The sequence below is a fragment of the Calonectris borealis genome, chromosome 6 (assembly GCF_964195595.1).
Source record: "Calonectris borealis chromosome 6, bCalBor7.hap1.2, whole genome shotgun sequence".
NCBI classification, from domain to species: Eukaryota; Metazoa; Chordata; class Aves; order Procellariiformes; family Procellariidae; genus Calonectris; species Calonectris borealis.
The window spans coordinates 24,482,460-24,499,192 of NC_134317.1; the positions used below are offsets into that span (position 1 = coordinate 24,482,460).

General features: G+C 36.4%; 1 protein-coding gene across 2 annotated transcripts in view; it reads right to left on the reverse strand.

Annotated features, from left to right (window-relative positions):
- OLA1 (Obg like ATPase 1) overlaps positions 1–16,733 on the reverse strand; it is a 104,738-nt gene that overhangs the window by 8,553 nt on the left and 79,452 nt on the right. The gene's annotated exons all lie outside the window — the stretch shown is intronic.

Here is a 16,733-nt window from a genome sequence, read left to right on the forward strand (position 1 = left end):
TTCATGACTGCAAATTTAAGTTATTTAAATTATTTATTTTAAATTTAAGTGAGACATTCATAAATTATGTGCAAGGAGTTCAATGTTATTTATGGGGCACTATTTCTGAGCAGGTGTGAATGGTAAGAATGACAACTCCGTATGCTCAGCAAGAAAACTCAAGAGGCATGGGAGTATTTCCTATACCCTAAGACACAAAGTACAAAATACAGTACTTCGGGTGCCGTAGATGTTTCAGACCTGAAGCACCCACCATACAGCACAGGGTTTTATGCTTGCTGAGTTCTTTTTCTTAGTCCTGCTAATCTCCAAGATTTAGACTAAGGTTTCAACTGCTATTATACTAAAGTGCTTTGAAACTGTGGCCTGCAAACCTTTAAATAATCAATGCAAATGTCACTTCAGAAAAAAATGAACTGAACCACAAGTTCATCAACACACATTTGTCAAAGAAAATAGCAGGGGATCAGAGCTATTATGAGATTAAGTGCATGGCCCACTGAGTAGGGTTTTAGATGGGACAAAGAATATAAAAGTTCACTCACCAGTTTTCACATGTTTGTTATATAAGGCTGGTCTTCTATCATTTACTTATGTAAATACCCCATCAGTGGTTTTCAATCCTCATTATACTAATCTTTTTTTCCTCCAATGAAAATATAGTCTGGTATCCAGGACTGATACTGAAACATCTGAACTGAAAATCGCAATTCAGGTGCATTTCTGAATGTGACATGTGACATTTAACAGCACTTCTAAAACTGACATTTGTAGTTAACTGATTTGTTTTGGCTAACAAACTGGATATCAAAGTTCAGAGCTCATAAATGCCAACCTTTTACAGAAAATATACCTATAAATGGATCTGCTATTCATAAGTGTACTTCAACATCTCTGCATACTTTTTTTTTTTTTAAGAAAGTATCTAACACTGGTCTCTAGACTAATTAAATAACGTACCAAGTGAAAGGCAGAATGAAACATGTAAACTTGAAAAAGTGAAATGAGCATGAAAGTAATGTCAAAAATCGGATTCAAATTCTGTTTGGTAAATATGGTCATCGCAACTAATAAACTAAGAACTATTGTGGAACAACAAGATAAGAAATAATTACTTTGGCTAAAACACCAATTCAGAATAATAATAGTCTTAGACTGTCATTTTAACAGCTTTTCTATTGAGTCCTTAGAGGGATTATTTGCATTCCTCAGGTATTCTATTGTACAATTCAGATGAATAAAGACTTACAAATCATTCCTCTACTGCCAGTGTGAGACTTTGATCCAGTGAATACACCATTGTACCTTAACTATAATTGGCAAAAAACCTGACAGTGTAGAGCATCACAAGCTTAATAACAAAGGAGAGTATCTCAAAGTGTTGACAGATGATCTTCATAATGCAGGAGCAGAGCTGGTACATTTTAGCAATAAATGAGCACTGAGGTCTAAAGGTCTCTGAAGTGACTGACATCAGACCTGCTACAGCCTCACTAAAAGAATAAGGTATTGCATCCCACTCTGTACAGACAGTCGGGTTCTCTGCCTGAGTCTTTCACTTTTGTGACTTTCAATGTCACAGGAATTACTAAAAAGTACCAAGGAATTCCCCTAATGGTGATCAAAATAAAGAAAACAAAAAAGGGTAAATACTCAAATATAAATGCTGATATATTTCTAAATGAAATTTTCCCCAAAGCAAAAATGCTTGACTAATAATCAATAAAGTAATAGTGCAAGTCTCCTTTCCTGTTAGGGATAACCAAGATAAACAGAAGAAAATTCTCTTAACACATGGTAACAGTTAATGTCAAAGTCTGTTTTATTTGAGCACATAATTTTTCCATGGAAATGCTGTATGCCCGTAAAAGGGCAGCACTAGTACACTCATTTGGGCCTTTGCTAAGATAAGCAAATCCTGGAGTATCTCTCCATTATTTCATGTTATACTTGATAATGAATGATGAAGGATATTGGATTTTAGTCTGAGAGAAAAGATTATTAACCCTTAAGAAAATCTCAATTTAAAAAAAAACCAAACACTAAAATGTAACAGAATAAAAAATAAAAAAAAACAAAACAAAAAAAAACAACAGTAGAACTGGCAGAACCAATGACCATGATTAACAGCTGAAACTATTTTAAGAAACAAGAAAGTGCTCAAGATGAAAAGCCTTCTTGACAAAGTAAACTGAAAACTATGTGAAAACAGTGTACACGCTAAAAGCAATTAAAAATATCCTCTTTCCTAATTAGGTTTCTAAAAATTCCATTATTAGTAGAGTTAAAACTAAATTCTGTTTATAAAGTGTAGAGCAGAAAGGCTTATTCTAGTACTACTCAGTAATAACAGCGAGGGATCTCTCGGAGCATTTCTGGACATCCAACAGCCTTCTCGTATTGAGGTGGCTTGGTTCTTCCCTCCAGGTGGCTCTGTGGAGAGTAGGAGTGGGCCAACAGCAACTACAGAGGGTTCCTGAATTGAAATTTGATTCTATTCGCCACAAATGGACAAAATATCCTTTCTGGGAAACAACATAGACCCAAGAGACAGTAGGACAACCATTCATTCTGTAATGGCAAAAAGAAAATCTTAAATAAAAGTTGAACTGAAAACTCAATTAAAAAGACAACTGTGTAAAAACCTGACACAAGAACAAAACTGAGACAAGAACAAAACCAGATCTGAATAACTTGCAAGTGAAGGCAGCACTCAGAATTCTGACCAGCGAAAATGGCCAAGAGGAATTAAGATGCTCACTTCTACCTAACACTGTTACCATTGGCTGATAAGGAGGTAAGGAAGGACAAAAGCATGTCAGCATATCTACTACTAACTCAGAAAAGCTGTGAAGACCAAGATGTTTTCTTGCCACTACCAGATTCCAAAATTTGACAAAGGCATTTAAGGGCATTACAGTTTTTAACTTTGCATCAGCCTGACAAGGAAAAAGTAAACGAAAAAAGCCAGTGACTTCACATGCAGAAGGATCAGGACACCTACCAGAGTTAACTCCTGATATTAAATCAGGATGCAGAACAGACCTTGGAGAAAGGTTTAAAAATGAGGGCACTCACTGAGAAGGCCAATAAGCAAAGAGCACCAGAAAGGGGAGTTGTGCAGAAGGAAGTGCCTCCACTTTAAAATGGTGATGATTCCTGAGGCAGAAGAAACCAAAAGCTGCAGACAACCAAAATAAAGAGGTACAAAAGTTGCAGAATGTACATTAACTACAAATCGATATTTGACAGAGTTTCACATGAGAGATCCCGCTGAGAACAGAGACAGAGTTCAGATGGAAATCAGAAGTAGTGATGGAAGAGAGAAGCTGCAGAGAGAACTTAAGCTCAGTGGACACCTGCAAGACAGGATGATCTGAAAAACTGACCCCCTATAAAGAAAGGTGATTTGTGAAAGTATGCTTTTGTACAAGCAAGACCAAAAAAGCCTCCATCTAACTCACAGAAGAGAAACAATTGTTTTCTGTTCTACACTTCAACTACGAGTGGAAATCGGCAGAAACAAAACAGCATGGCAGGGAAGAAGAAAATACCAGGCAGAACCACAAGAAGGGAAGAAACAAATGTAGATAATGAGATAAGATCGAACTAAGTGATCAAAACACACAAAAGACTGAAAAAAAGATCTACAGATAGGAGTGAGAACAGGACCTAGCAATTCCAACAGGCTCTTCTGTTGGCAGTTCTGAGCAACCCCAGATTTTTAAAACCTTCCAAACTCAACCTGTTTAGTGCTTTGTTCCCCACTGTTGAAAAGTTTTCCATATGTGTAGCCTAAGCCATCTTGATTTCAATTTAAATGCATTAGTTTAACTGAGCCTATACGCTATGGACTGGGAATACACACTCCCTATTTCTTTACAGCAGCGTTTTACACACTTAAAAACTGAGGTCTTTTTTTTTACTTTGTGCTTTCCTTGTAAGCCACATATTACTTCTAACTTTGAACCTTTTTCTGGACTCTTTCCAATTGGTCTAAAAGTTCCTGCAAGCACACGGTACCTAATGCACTCCTCAGAGCTCTCAATAATAATGCCTTATGAAGCATTAAAAATAGCTAGAGGATTAACTCACATATTTTTCAGGTGATTCTCCTGTTTATAAAACCCAGTATTGCATTTGCTCTTTTGTGACAGCACTGCAACATTATCTCATGCTCAGTTTATAACTTATTGTATGACCCTGCTTGACTACCTATTCTTAATACTATACTTGCATAGTTGATTATTCCTGCATAAAATCCTTCTCAGAAGTTGCACCCTAGCTCTTTATTTCCTAATGATTTCTTCTATTTCTTGAGATACTCCTAAATTCTAATTTTGTTCTATACATTCCTGGGCATCTCCTAGTTTGGGGTCATCTACAGATTTAACAAGAATGCTCATCATCCAGCTCATTAATGGAAATACGTAACAGTATCCAACCAGCAGCCGCTTCTGCAGATCTCATAATGACATATTCTTCCACTTGGAAAGTGAAACACTGATAACTATGCTCGGTGTATTATCTTCCAACCAGTCTTGCATACTCAACTTCCAGTAGTTTCCGTCTAGCCAATATTTCCTATCTTGTTTACGAGAATGTTGTAAGGCATTGAAACATTTAAAGGCTTAATAAAAATCCCAGTATGTAGTAAAGTATATTTTTTCACTATATGCAAGACCATTAAATTTATCACAAACAAAATATTAGAGTCATCTGACAATTTAGACAAGTAATACCCAACATAAATTTGTGAAGACAACTGGGTTGCTTGTAGGTGATTAAAAACAGTTGAATTGTTCCAACATTTTTCTTGAAATTAAAGGAAAATTCATTGACTTAAAAATGTCTTGTTTCTTCTTTCCTCTTTGTGGTTTTCTTTTGTCTTTTGAAGCCTCACCCATTATCCACAAGTCATCTAAAATGATGTTAAATTAGGCAACAATTTTTTTTTTGGCCAGGTCCCAAAACATTCTACTGTGAGTACCACTAGGTTTAGTTGATTTGGTGGGATGGGAGAGGAAGATCTAAATTTACCTAAGCTCCAGTACTGTGTGACACAGTTCATAAGTGATGTCCTCCCCTTCTGTTCTGTTAGCATGCAGACTCCACAAAGAGCAGGTCCCACTGTTCTCAGTGCTGTACATATATATAGATGTGTATGTATATGTACTCTTACATAAATAAGAAACATTCACAGCCTCAGTAACCTTCCTTCCAAATTTATATAATCAACAAAGAATGGAATGGTGAAAATGGTGAAACCAAGGTATATAGTAATTTTGTATCACAAAATAGGTCAGTGGCAGTGGTTAAGAACAGGAAGCAGAAAGCACAGGTGGTACTCTGCTGTAACAGATTAACATGCTGTAACTCTTATTGCTACCTTAGGGTATCCCTTTCTTCTTGCACTACATAAAGAGAAAGGAAGACTAAACAGGAAAACATTAAAGAATAAAAAGGTACTTTCTTCCCCACCATGATAGTTTGCTTCTTATGAAGAAGACAAATCCACAGAAAGTTTGGGAGTACCTGTTACTGACCTAGCCAATCCCGTTCCAAAGCATCAGTGACATTTACGAATTTATTTTTTTATTCCCTGTTCCCAGATGGCCAGGAGGAACACAGCAATCCTTAGATTTCAAAAGGCCCTTTCCCACCGCCCACTCCTCACCTGCAAATACTTTCTAGTAACACTTCAGAACAAAAGCACTGCCTCCACACACTGGGCTGCTCCCTGGCCAGGAGCCTCCTTTCAGCCCCTCAGGAACTCAGAACTTCATTCACCCTGTGCATCCTGAATGCTTTAAGTTCCTCAATACCTTCCTAGAGTCCGATGTTTGTATCCCCTGCAGTATTTAGCCATTGCATCCAGATGAACCTTACACAAGACCAACGCGAAGAACCTATCTCACACATTAGACGTCACTTACATCTCCAAAACAGATTGACTTGAGCTTGAAACATGCAGTGGAATAGTCCTTAAAACTCTTCATTTTCAGGGACTTGCGACACATCCCATGATCTCAGGAATCTTATGACAGAATAGGTATATAAGTATTTCATTCTACCAGATCTGGATTTCGCACTTTTTAACTTCATTGTAATTTCAACTGATACTGTATCAAGAAAAGAAGAGAAGTTCCTGATCAACACTTGTCATTTGCCATTTATTATAGATGGGTTTATAACTTTCCTTAACATTCTCCTTTGAAATGTAAGTAATCCCAGGCTCTCTGCCTCATGTGTGTCAAAGCAAGTTTTTCCAGGGCCTTGATCTCCATCATGGCCATTATCTTAAATCCCCTATAATTCTGCAAAATCATTTGTTAGATGGGGTGACCAGTATTGCACCTACTATTTTAGTTCACGTTGCATCCCAGATTCTAAAGAAACATTTTCATAATCTGGACATGAGCTTCTCATCCCATTCCTTATCCATCCAGATGTTACACTTGCTTTTCTGCTACCAGCTGCACATGGAGCAGGGACCCTACCAGCACTCCCTGCCGGCATACTCAAGCTGTTCACCGACAAATATAACCTGGTGGTGTTGGGTTGACGGTTGGACTCGATGATCTTAGAGGTCTTTTCCAACCTTAATGATTCTATGATTCTATGACTCCTGAGTAAAAATCATGCCATATGAGATCACTTAAAAACAAATTCTTCAAGGCAGAAAACAATATTAGTTGACAGGGGAAAAAAATCAAGGCAATATTCTGGAAGTTCATATGAAAGCATTTCATGCCCTCAAGATATAATTCTGTTAACAAATTGTCTAACATAATATGGTAGTAGTACGCACTTCTCAGTTTATCTGGTCTGGAAAGCTACTTGGAGATATTTGCTGTTTAATGGTATGTTAAAAACACATAAGGACATAACACTTCACTTACAACTTTATACAACTGACCACTTTTTGAACATATTTCATATAAAGATTTGGCTTAACTGACATGAAACTTGTTTAGCTGTTTTGGCTTTGCAAGATGTTGGAACTGTGAAAAAAATAGAACAGAAAAGAAAAAGGAGAACATGATATTACCTGTAAATCGAGTACAGACAGTAGTCAATGGACAGAATACTTTTATAACTAGAAGAAATAAAGCATGCATAATAGAAAAATAAAGTTGATGACCTACAACCAAGTTCGAATTAAAAAATATCAAGATGGTAGAAAGACAGAGAGAAAGAGGTAAAATAATCCAGAATGACTTTTTCTGCTAATCTATACAGAGCTCCCAGTAAGAAAAGATTTTTTCAGTACCTTATACAGCAAATTCCATCTAACAGAAGGTCAGTCAAGGTAACCCTATTTTAAACATTTGTAAGAAGCATCATTCCTGAAGAATAAAGATCTTGAAATCCATTTTTAACACATTAGTTTCTGATCTAGTTTTCAAGACTTCAGTAGTATCTCTTTATCCAAATTACGGTCCCCATTAAAGTGATCAAAAATAATTATGACTTAAACAATAATGAAAACGGAACTACACTGCTGCAGTAGCACCTGCTGGTACGTGAAAGGCTTACAGTCTCTAGTTCTCCTTGGTCTGCCAATTCTGAAAATTAATTCTGTCTTAACTCAAAAAAAAAAAAAAAAAAGACATGGCTGTTGCTGTCAGCAAGGATCAAGCACAGTCAAGACTGAACTACTGATGAAACTGCGTAACGATGCAGACTGCAACAAATCATGCACTTTACGTTTCGTAGTTACAGACATAATAGGCTCCACTTGCAGCACATACACTTTGGACAGAAAAGATGCTTTTGGAAGTCACATCTTGTCGTTCTTTCTGCTATAATTTATAAAATGTGGAGTTTTGAAAGGTTATCTTGAAAATGATAACACAATAATTTAACAAATGCTCTTTCATAAATTATACAGAAGGAGCAAATCTTAGTCGTAAGACTTATGTGCAAAATGATGATGATTGAGATACTACTACAGATTAGTGGAAAGAATACCTATTCCATAGTCAGGTTTACATTATGGCATGATAATTTTAACTTTTGTCTCTTGACAGGGCTTCTTATGTCACATGGAAAACTGTATTCTTAAGGGTCCTGTACAAAAAAAGTAGGACAATTCATACCAGCACTATTATAGCAAAGTCTCAAATTTTTCCCCATAAAAAATTGTAAGCCATGCATAACTAGAATATTTGATCAAAAAAACATGTGATGCCTTAACAAGAGAAACTTTACATGAAATGCATGATGGACAACACCATTTTAAATTTATATTCTTTGATTCTTCTATGTACTGTGTGCACACAAGCAAATACAAGGCCATACTACCAAACAAAATATATGAACTACATAAAACTCCTGTGTAATGAAATATATATTAACACCACTTTAAATAAGACAGTAGAAAGAGTAATTGGGAATATATTCCCCTAGTGCTAATTAAAAATGCTGCAATGAATAACACAAATGCAGACTACAACATGTGTTAGTTTTGCCTTTAGCTAATGTCACACAACAATTTAATGAAACCTAAACAAACTGTGTCAGAATATTCCCCCCACAGTTCTTTTAACGAAATATCCTCTCCTGCTCACACATGATAGAGGGAGACGCCTTCCTTGCTTCTTCAGAATTAGTCTGTGTGATCTTAATTGGGGTGCCTCTCCAGACCACAGAATTCACATAAATGCTCTCTTCCTCCCTCCATCACTTGTTAAAAACTATGTAAGTATTAAAATTGCAAGAGTCAAATATTACCACAATGAGAGCATTAGATTTAAAATAATTATTCCCCCCGCCCCCTTTGACCATTACCAAGTACTAACATTTTGTGATCACACGATACTATGAGTGAAATTTAAGAAACAATTTTGATGAGACTAGTAATAAGAATCATAGAAGCTGGTGATACCGGACTAAGTTGTGGGGGTTTTTTTGATGAAGAAATATCAGACTTATTATTAAGCTGGAATATGTTACTCAATAAATCAGAAATTAACTTTCGTATTTATTCAGAGAACGAACATCATCTAAGCTCTCAGTATAACAATGAAAGAGTTATTTAGTTGAATGGTTAATATTCAAACTACAGCAACTCAAAGAATACAAGGCTTAATTTCAGACACCTGATTTAGATACCTAATCTCGCTCTACTCCCTATATAGTTAATGAAGCAGGAGGCTCTTCTAAGGGCAATTCAGAGCACTTAAATTAGGGCTCCTGTTCTCAGGAGTTTCTTCTTAAAGCATCTTCCCTCTCCCCTTTTCATAGGCTACTTTAGAAACTAACCCTGACCTTAAGTGCCTAAGGTCCTTACATAGAATTATGTGGTGTGCCTCAGTCTTACCTCCTGCTGATACATTTCCCCAAAATACTATCTAATAAATACAACAGCATATACTGTACTGTCATATGAACATGTCCATGTCCAAGTAAAACACTAAATGAGTTAGGGATTTTCACAGTGTGCAGAGATGCCTTGTATGAAATGCACTTCACTAATTTGAAAAGCTGTCACAAAAATGTTCAATTCTACAGACACAGTCTGTTTACCTGTCTAAACTACGGTGAAATGAAAAAAAATTAACAATATCTGAATCATCTGCTAAAACATGCTTGTCTTAGGGGAACACTAACTTTGATTTTTTTCAGAAGCAGGAATAAGTGTCTGGATCAGTGTCTGAAATTAGGCTCCATTTATTTGACGGACTGTAAAGGATCTGTTAGACATGAAGATTTTTATGGCTGAAAATGGAATGACAAAGTAAATTTCTGCAAGAAATAAATACCCTTATTTTGTGGGTGGGTGTGTACAAAACATTTTTATTTGCAAACACAAAACTAAAATTTGATTTATTATAAAACTACTAGTTTACCTATCTTCATTTTGTTATCCATTATGGAATTAGGATGCATTCAACGCCCCCAGCAATTGTAACAACAAAAAATTATTTGATCGAAAAGAAGTTCCACCTTGAAGTTACAGTGCTCTGTGATATGTTTTACCCTTACAAACACTAGCACTAAGAGCAATAGGATCAAAAAGCCAAACCTAAAATGCAAGCTACTTTAATTTTTATGACTTGGCCCAGAAACCATTTTTCAATAGAAAGTCAGAACATAAGCCCAAAACCATACTAATTCATGTTCAGTCTCTTCTGAGTAAAGAAAAGGCTCCATGTGTGGTGGCATACATGATAGTTGTCAACATAAATGAAAATGTTCATGAATAAAAAACAGGCTGTATAAAGAGCTAATTATAATATTACTATCAATTGCTAGCTTGCGCTTGCAAATCTTTCATATCATACAAATGCATTGTTTTTGACATTTCTCTGTAGCTAAACATCACATCATTTCACTTTTTCAAAGTAGTTCAAATATGCACGGGATATACTATAAGGAAGGTGGTCTGATCTACAGTTACACTGAAAAAGAAAAAACCTATGACATAAATGTGCATTATCATTAAAAATTAATTTAAAACATTAATCAGCTCCCAAGAAAAAAAATCTAGACTTCTAACAGCCTCTAGAAAATCATTTCTACTTTCTGTATATTCATCCTTTCTATCCAAAACAGCAGTTGAAAACACTTCACTCAATGATGCAATTAAAGACTAAAATAATACATACACCCAAACCAATAGTGAAGTTGTGAATTATTCAACTTGCATCCAGATGTTTTCTTACCATTAGAAACACTGTTTATTTGCTTAAAGCAATCACTTGCACTCTTTTAGCACATGAGTTGTAAGAAGTTTCAGTAACCCATGAAAAGCACCATTCCTATTTTAATGCTCAAATGGATTCTTCTTCTATTTTAGAAGTGCCATAGAATTTAAGTTTGGAAAAGGCCTGCTCAACAGGCAAGAGCCCTAGTAAGTAATATATGGTTAAAAGCAGACCTAGTCAAAGGAAAAATACCAAAAAATCATAGTGGGCAGTTATTCTGGGACATGATAGTCTATCAATTTCTCCACCAGAGAGTCACTTAATCAACAGATACGATGCTATTTTAGACTTAGTTTCGTTGAGCAATGACACCATCAAAGAAGAAATTATCACAGAAAATAACCTTGGTAAACACAAGTGATTTGGTTTAAAGGAAAGACTAAAGCATGCCCTGATAAATTTATTCTCTCATTGATATGACATATGATTTTCTATGCAGGAGAAATACATCTATAAAGTATTTGATAGTATGCTGTGTGTGAAACTACTCATTCAGCCAGAGAAGAGGGGGAAGTGGATTTGTACAGACTGTGTACCGAGTAATGCACTGGATATGTTAACAGGAGAACAAACTGGTATTTAAGGATATCATTAATCAAGTTTCACAAGGATCAAACTTAGGACTGATCTTGTTTCGATACATTGATGACCTTGACATTAGTTGCATGCAACTGTTCAACACAACAGCAGGAGACATTTTCCTCAAGGAAAGTGATCATCGTCATCATCAATTGGAAATGACATAGAAGGGGGATCACAATGGGCTAGTCTTCTTCAAAGCAACTCTAAGCCACCAAGAAAATGCAACAGGGAAAAGGCAAATGTAATCTACAGCCCCCACTGGAAATGCTTCCCTTCGTTTAACAGGATGCATTACGTCTGCATATAAGGTATTCATGAAGGCATGCGGAGTACCATGTGCAGCTGTGGTCAGCTAAATTCAGAACAGGTCTAAGATTATCAAAGGAATGGGAACCTCATGTAAATGACAGAGACAGAGAGAAAATTGATAATGCCTGTTTCAAATAAGTACTGGAGGTAAACACCAATTAGATAAGATACTACTTAATCTACAGGACAAAGCTGCCAGAACCATCAATGAAATAAGCCAGCCATGGACAAACATAGGCTGGAAATTAGCAGAACATTTTCAACCCAAGGCAGCAGCGAGGTTCTGTGAACAGCCTCCCGATACTAAGTGTAAAACAATCAGCTACTGTTAAAAAAACCTTAATTAATTTATGAAAGTCATTATACTGTGTGGCTACCAACAATAACTGGTTCTGTATTGAATGCAGAGGAGGGATTACAGTAATTTAGGGATTACCATATAGTTACAAGGAAGCACTACACTTTGTGAATTCAGAAGTACCTAGAGGCTATGCAGAAATGCAAAAGGGGGACAGAGAGGTCTCAATCTCATACAAATCAAGTTCCTACATGTTTTGTAAAAACAGTGCCTTCACTGGGGAAAAGGCATGAAGAACTCAACCACCACATATTTGACTTAGCTGGAGCTAGCCAGCTGACCAGCAGCAGTAGGCTAGCAAACTGATCATCATGCAGAAAGTCCTCCCAAGCCACAGAATATGATGCTACCTGCTGTTCAGTGCACCATGTCAATGCTTTTTAAAGAATGGGTATAAATTGGAAATCATTGTTGTAAGGAAACAAGACTCAAACTCTTGGAAAACTAGACTTCAGAACTCAACCCCTTGGAAAACTAGACTTCATGAGTTCTGCTCTTCCAAAATAAAATGTAATAAAAGTCAAAAGTAGCCCAGAATACCATGTATAGTTACCAGTACCCCTCATGAGGAGAGCATGGGCAAGGCAGAAGAGGTGGCTGCAGTACTTGTATCACAGCTTGGCAGTAAGTCATTTCAAAATTTGAGAAAGATACACATTTTTAAAATAGCACTGATGAGAACACTGGACTTCATTATGCTAATTGGTCAAATGAAGAAAATTAAGAACATGATTATTTAAAAATGTGTGAAAATTTTAATGGAATTTTCTTACTTAGCATCACAAGCAGAAATCTAAGAGGGACAGAAGTAAAATCCAGTTCTCCATCACCAAATCTCCAGGCATGTAAAATGCCTTTTACATAAAGTCATCCTTTCCCCTCTTCCAGCTCCACATCAGTATCAAGTTTTGCTCCAGAGGAAGGGAATCCCATCATTAGAAGTCTCCTATCCCACCCAACCCCACTGCATCCTCAAGAGCAAGCTTGTGCTTTGCAAGGAGCAAGACAAGGTTGGCTGTAAAGGAACAGGAGCCGTTTGGTACACCCATGAGCAGACAACCCTTTGGGGCAGGACATGGATTCTGAAATGCATTGGCAACCTTCATTTTCTAACTTTAAAGTGTTTCCCATTCAACATTAAGACACTTAGCTGTATGTAATTTCCAATTTCTAAAAAAACAACCAATGAACATGTTAAATTCTAAACTGAATGTACTCATTACATACCTATTACACAAACATATCTTTGAGCTAATGGAGCTACAGTGAGTATTCACCCCTCAACAGACTAGAAGCTGGGAAGAGGTAAGGTGTTCTGCTATAAGATGTCACAGGTAGCTAAGAGCAGAGAAACAAAAAGACATAGTACCTCAGAATTTCGTGCCGTGCTTTTTAAGGAGAAAAATCTAGTGAGTACAGTCTCTTCTGACCCTTCTTCCTAAAATACGGCCACTTTCCCATCCCATCTGATAGTTCTACGTATTCTGTTGCTCACTCTGGTTTCTCTTCCCAGTGTCATTCTCCAGTCTTCAAAGCTTTCCATCCTGGTCCAACAGCTCTTTAGCAAGATGCTTCCAAATGCGCCCCCCAAAACTTCCACCTCTTCATTCAATCCAACCTCCCTCCTACCCCAGCTTTCGGTCACTCCCACACTCCTACTTCCTTTTATCTCCTTTGCAGGGTTAACAGTTCTGGTCCTGGCCAGGGACACACCTCCTACTCAGTTTCCTTCGTTCCTCAACATACAGAGGTACATTTGGATCACAGGCACTTCCAAATTCCTGTTAAGTCTGCTCAATTCTTACGTCTAGTAACAGCTATTTCAGAGAAAAATTCCTTAGCTGCTGTGTATCTCACAGTATTTAGTACTACATTAAATATTTACCACTGCACTTTCTTACAGTTTGTTTAAAAAATAAATAATACAAATATCGAAATTTTAAAACTTGTGTTCTGCACAAATCCAATGCATTTTAATGATTTTTCCCACTAGAAAGAGGACAATGTAATTATGTAATAGGCTGAAATGAACTAGGCTCAGGAACAAAATATCAATTTAAAAAACAAACAAACAAACCATTCCACTGTATAGTTACTTAAGTACCAGAGCACAAAAACAGTTCAACAGAAGTATTATATCTTATCAGATACATACAGTAACATTTGTTTTAAAGAAATATGCAACACAAGTCCTTCGGTAGAGTCTAGAAAAGCACAGAACATACAGTTGTACTTCTAGTGCCTCCACTTATCAGATGAAATCTTCTCTCTACACAGGCAAAGGACAAAAAATGGGAACCTAAATAGAGCAGACTGAAACATGGTAAAGCTAACAAACATTACATCTTTCCTAGAAAGAGAAATTTCTCTCAGAAAAAGATGCAGTTGATAGTTTCTCTAGCGCGTTCATATAGTTATTGTATGCTGTACTTTTGGTACATACCTGTGGAGCGTGCAACAAGAAATGCCAAGAGTACTGGAGACTTGATAGGACTTAATACTCTAGTCGTAGCTGCACATGTCATTATTTTGCTATTTACCAGAAAGAAACCACAACTATACATTACATATAAATCAGAAACAGCATGCATTTTTTAATGTTTTAATGAAAATAATGCAAAGTATGGAACTTCACAGTGATGAGATGCCTAAACCAGAAGTATTTCCCCAGCCCTACGGCAGTATTAAAATACTATGTAATAATCCTTTATGGAGAAAGCAGTTACTGAATTTGTTCAAAACTTATATGCTGCAATTTTCAGAAAAGCACCACACTACAAATACATTCCATTCATTCAGAAGCAACCTAGATTCAGTACTATAGAAGATGAGGGTACCGCTCAATGCAATGATTCATAGTTTCCTTAATAGAAAGATTCAGCAGTTTTCAGTCGAGACCTTTATTCCCTCTCTGAATAAATGATGCCTGAAATTTTTATTCTTGTTCTAATGGAATTTCAATGGCCTTCACTGCAAATCTACTGGAAATTTTCGCATATTAAGTGGAAAAAATTAAATGATGTTAACCACATTTTAATGTGATTAAGGCTGACAGGGTCATTATTTCTGCTAATCACTCAGTTTAAAAAGCTCAAACAAAACTTTGTAACAGCCAACGTTTTTTCTGTTTTTCTGTATGTCTACTGTAGTTGAGAATTAAAGCCATTACAGAATATGAAACACAGTATATATAATAAAAAGGATATATCAAGTGTTTTCTGCAATTTGTACATGGATTTCATTATAATTAAACTCAAGATTAAAAAAAGAAGGGGGGGAATCAATCTAACAATATATATACCCCTTTACTTCTTTTGTCTTCCTCAATGAAAAGACAGAATAGAACAAGAGAATATATATTTCTTTTCCTGTAGCTCCTATTTGCTAGTGAAAAAGAGAAAATATTTCTGCATGTCTTTACCGTGAACGAAAAGGTATGTGTAATCACGGAAAATAATTTCTTAGAAAGTGTCTGTTGGGCTCTGCAACACGGAGTTCTGCTCATTTCCCTTTAGGTTGGCATAAGTTGGAAAACGGGCATACAAAAGTGGAACAGAGGCAAGTGGCAATGATGAAGAGCAAACAGCATTAGTTTTCACAGTGTCTTGTAGTTTCCTCTCATGAAGGATCAACGATAGAACAGAAAATTAAGGAGACTGCTGCTATGGTCACTGGCTCAGCTTGAGAGCCACAGCCTTACAGCCAGCCCTGCTTGCTCTTGCTCAAAGGTCTGCCATCGACAGCAGCACTGAATCCCGATGGAGCAACTCCCCAAGATCAATAACAACAGAACACAGGAGCCTTGAGGGTGATCGAAGAGGGTGGAAGGACTTAAAAACTAGACATAAGTTTGTCTCATTCGCCCTACCAGAGGAAGGGGGATGTTGTTTGTGGGATTTACTTTTTGTTTCTTTCTGGGTGGGAGGAGGCTGTTTAGAGTTTTTGTTTGGCTTGGGTTTTAGGCTTTTTGCAGGATTAGCATTTTCTGTAAAGACCACCACTGTAACGCTTATTGCCTGCTTAATAATTAATACCACCCACTGTGGATCCTCATTTCTGGAGGACCTGTACCTCTCATGCCATGTATATCTCTCCTCACAAACCCAAAACCTACAGATGATTAAAAAAAAAACAGAAAAAAAAAGCATTTCAGCATCTACATTTTTCTACATAAATAACTGTGTTTATACTTAAGTTACTTTAGAAGAGAATGAAAGTGCAGACAGACTGATTCACATTGATCATTCCCATCTGGTTTAATAGATACATTTCAACCTTACTGAATCACTGAAAATAAAAACTGTATTACAGCAGCTTCTTGAATTACAAAAAAACCTTTTAAAAAATAGTAAACAAGATCATTACCTTCTTAACCTTAAGGTACGTGAAATTTATCTGAAAAATATTTTATTTCCTTCCCATTCCTTGGCAAAGTATCCGATCACATACACAGAGATTTTTAGATCTACTTCATGATTACAACAAAAAATGCTGAGAAAAAAGATGGTAATTAATCATATGCAAGTCTTTTCATATAAGACTTTACTTCTACCTTCACATCTAGCATGTACTGCTAACTCTGTATTTCAACAGCCAACAGCTTTTTTTCCTAAAGAACATTTGCTTCCCGCCTGAATACTTTCCATAACAAGAAACAAAAAGTCCAATGACATTAGATCATTTACTATCAAGGAACAAACTATGTTAACATCAATATCATATTACAGCTGTCAATTTGCGATGTTCTCAAAAAGAAACATTATTGGTATTGT